Genomic DNA, 4,558 nt, shown 5'->3' with positions numbered 1-4,558 from the left:
CTTCTGGCTTGTGGATGGCCTTTCCTGGGTGTGAGCACACACATATTCAAAGAGAGAATAGAATGAAAGAGAGTGAGCAGTGCACCAACATTCTGGTCTCTTCTAATTAGGACACTGATCCTATCTGATCAGGGCCCCACCCTATGACCTCATTTAACCTTCATTAACTCCTCACAAGCCCCTTCTCCAAATTCAGGAGTTAAAATGGGAATTAGGGCTTCAGCATATAAATGAGGGGCCCACGTTCAGTCCATAACAAACCCTCTGCACAGAAGTTCAGAAAATAATGTCACATCATTAGTGTTCAGAGTGTACCCGTTCTAACAACACTTGGTAATTAGTTACTCGCATCTTCTAGTCTTTCATAGTGGTCATAGTTCCTCTGATTCCATACTGAATTTGTTTCATTGTTCTGATCTTTTGAAAGAAAAGTAAAAGCTTGGATTTCTAATCTGGTGCCTTGACAATGAAGGCAATAACAAGTCTGTGTATGAAAATATCCAGCATATTTTGATCTAAAAATATTAGTAGCTTCATATCAAATGGCCTTTCCTTAGAGCTCATTCTGGCAGTTTCATAGCATTAGTCCCCCATCACACCATCTTTTGTGAATTTTTGCCTTTTTTGGTCTTTTCTGACGATAGTGTTTTCTACCTACATTACTGATTGTTTCTTCTGTTTTCCCAACTGACTCTTCCTTTGGCTTGTACTGTGCACCCACAGGCTGAATTCTATTGATCTTTTTATTCCATGTCTTGAACATTTCATATCCTCTCATTCTTCATCTATTCTGTATGTGGACTGCTCTCATGTTTGTGTCCTCAGCCCTAACCTGACCCATGGGTGCCCTTCGCACTCTTGCCTCCAGTGTTCATTTCTATTTCTATTTCTTCCTTGCATCTCAATTCAGCATGCCCCAAACTGATCATTTCCTAGAAAATCAGCTTCTTTGTACCAAAAGAACTCTTAATAATTTTGATTGACTGACTGATTGACAGAGTCAGAAGGAGTCAGAAGGATTTAGTGAGCACCTGCCCATGTCAGGCATTATGTTTGGCGGTGCTTATATCCAATTGTTATTCTTTGGTAACGTCAGTCATAAGTGTCTGGGTCTTTTCCAATTTGTCTGAACTAGTTATTTCATATTTGGATTTTTTCAGCATCTCCAAACTGATGAATCTCTAATTATCTTTCAAGATCCCACTGAAAAGTCACCACCTAGTGTGATGTAGGTTGTCTCGTGGGCACTCATAATATACATTTAAGTCTTAACCACTGATACCTTTGAATGTGACCTCGATTGGAAATATAGGCATACACAGAACATATTACAGATTCAGTTCCAGATGACAGCAATAAAGCGAATATCAAAATAAAGTGAGTCAAATGGATTTTTTGGTTTCCAAAGCATGTAAAAGTTTACACTATGCTTTATTACACAACACTATACTACACTATACTGTTGTGTAATATCATTAAGTGTGTAATAGCATTATGTCTAGAAAAAAAGTATATCCTTTAATTTAAAAATATTGCTAAGAAATGCTATCATCTAAAGCCTTCGGAGTGTTGTACTCACTGATCAGATCACCATAAAAAACACCATAATAATGAAAAAGCTTGAAATATTGTGAAAATTACCAAAATGTGACAGACACATGAGAAGTGAGCAAATGCTGTTGGAAAAATGATGCCAACAGACTTGCTCAACGCAGGGCTACCATAAACCTTATTACACTCAAAGTGTAATAAAGTGAAGTGCAATAATATGAGGTATGTCTGGAAAGTCTTTGCAGAGGTAATCAAGTTAAGATGAGGCCATGCTGGATTAGGACTGGTGTCCTTATAAGAAGACGGACGTTTGGACACAGAAACACAGGGGAAAGAAGGCCTGGTGATGATGATGGCAGAGATTGGAGCGATGCAGACACAAGCCAAGGACATCCAAGGACTGCCAACCCTAGAAGCCTCTTAGAGAGGCATGGAACAGATTATCCCCGAGAACCTCTAGAAGGAACTAACCCTGCTGACAACTTCATTTCAGACTTGTGGCCTCCAGAACTGTGAATGAAGAAACTTCTGTTGTTTTAAGACATTAGTTTGTGCTAATTTATTACAGCAGTCCCAGCAAACTAGACACTCTGTGAAACCATTTATAATCTTCCCAAAGCCCTTTCTTTTGCAGTCTCTTTACTTGCCATGATTTTTTAAATTTGCTATTTAATCTCCTTTAAGTAGTGGAAAAATATCACTTAACATTATTAGCACAAATTTTATCATTGATCTTTATTTCGTGCAATGCCACTTTTAAATGCAAACTCATATGTGGATCACCAAAATCACAGAGTTTGTATTTCAGACCCTGTATATGCATATGCATTTCATTCTTAATAGAACTGTGGAAAAGCTGCATACAACGAACTCAAAATATTTTCATTTCATTTCTTGAGATGTGCACATTCTACTAACACTCTTTAGCTTTAGCTTACTGATAAGGATGGACAGGAGAAGAAACTCCGGCTGCCCCTCTTCCCCTTTCCTTCAATCGCTTCATTTTTAGTGCTAGTGGTTGGTTAATCCTGGGAACTGACGCAAGTGAAAAAGGATAGGATTCCTTGGACATTCATGCTTCTTAGAACACCATTGCCTCAAGGGATCCCCAGGTGGCTCAGCGGTTTAGTGCCTGCCTTTGGCCCAGGGTGTGATCCTGGAGTCCCGGGATCTAGTCCCACATTGAGCTCCCTACATGGAGCCTGCTTCTCTCTGTGTGTGTGTCTCTCATGAATAAATAAATAAAATTAAAAAAAAAAAAAAAGGAACACCACTTCCTCATTTCTGCATTCATAGTAAGTTCTGATTGGTAAGGAAAGATTGGTAAAACAGCCCTTGGCACTCACTGTCTGTGTCCTCCCACCCGTTTCCTTTACTAAGTTGTAGGTGTAACACACTTGCCGTGTAATGGTATTGAGTCTATTCTAACTCCCATGTGTTGTAGGTCCAATAGAATTCTGTGCTCATGGGACACCTTGAATGCTAAATTCCAATGGTTGGCAAAGAAGAATGGACGTTCATATATTGCGTACACCTCTTTTGCTCATGCTCCATTGTGCTTTCCCTTATAAAACACAAGTTGAGGGGATCCCTGGGTAGCTCGGTAGTTTAGCGCCTGCCTTCGGCCCATGGAGTGATCCTGGAGAACTGGGATCCAGTCCCACATCAGGCTCCCTGCATGGAGCCTGCTTCTCCCTCTGCCTCTGTCTGGGCCTCTCTCTCTCTCTGTGTCTCTCATGAATAAATAAAGAAAATCTTTAAAAAAAAAAACAAACACAAGTTGAAAAGCAAAATTCTTAAACACTTCAAAATGGTGACAACTGAGCATTAAACCAAGGGCAAATTCCTTTGAGAGCAGGGCCCTGTGCAATTGTACAGATTGCACGTCGATGAATCCAGCTCTAGTTTAAGAGTCCTAGTTAATACACAATTTTTTTAATACTTGGAATTGTCAACCTCTTAATTTTAGCCATCTACACTCTCCTTTTATGATTTTATATTACAATGAGTAATAGGCTTATAAAATGAAAAATCCTAAAAGGTAAGCATTTTTTGGCTCATCTTCATGGAAACGAGTTTAGTCCTTTTTTTTTTTTTTAAGATTTTACTTACTTATTTATTCATGAGAGGCAGAGACACAGGCAGAGGGAGAAGCAGGCTCCCTGCAAGGAACCCGACGCGGAACTCGAACCCGGGACCCCGGGGTCACGCCCTGGGCTGAAGGCAGGTGCTCCACCACTGAGCCCCCCAGGTGTCCCCAGTTTAGTTCTGTTGACAAAAGCTTCCAATAACATCAACTTAAGGATCTAGTTTCAGAATAGACAGTTCCACAGCTATTCTGAGGTCCACTTAGTCTTTTGAACACTGTGGTTAAAGCGGGGACCCGGCAACTGTGCGGGCGGGGGGGGGCGGGGGTTGTCAAAGTCAACTCCTCAGAACCACTCCGAGCGGCCCTGGGATGACATTACTCGGGGCCCATCTCCAGCTCCTCCGAGCCCTGGGCTGGCAGCAGCCGCGAGTGCGCGCCCTGACCCCTGGGGCCTGCCAGCGGCGCTGCCGTTAAGTGAAACCGATACTGGGGCTCCCGGGGGGCTGCGCGGTGGGGCGTCTGCCTGGGGCTCAGGGCGTGACCCCGGGGTTCCGGGTTCGAGTCCCGCGTCGAGCTCCCCGCGTGGGGCCTGCTTCTCCCTCTGCCTGGGTCTCTGCCTCTCTCTCTGGGTCTCATGCACAAATCAGTAAAATCTTTAAAAAAAATATATATATATATATATATAAAAGTGCCTTTGCAATGTGATTGCTGGAGGACCCTGAAGGAGACGGGCGTGTGTTGAAGGCCGTGCGGATGGGACTGGCTGCACCCGCGAGCGCAGCGGCCCTGCAGAGCTGGCCCAGGGCCAAGCGGAGACCCCGCCCCCTCCACCCCCGCCCGACGGCGGCGGCGCGGGGAGCGCATCGATGAGCGCGGCCTGCGCTCGGCGGCTCGGCGGCTCGGCGGCTCGGCTAGTGG

Source organism: Canis lupus, chromosome 10 (assembly GCF_003254725.2).
Source record: "Canis lupus dingo isolate Sandy chromosome 10, ASM325472v2, whole genome shotgun sequence".
NCBI lineage: Eukaryota > Metazoa > Chordata > Mammalia > Carnivora > Canidae > Canis > Canis lupus.
The sequence above is the reverse complement of the archived record's forward strand: the minus strand, read 5'-3'. Positions refer to the sequence as shown.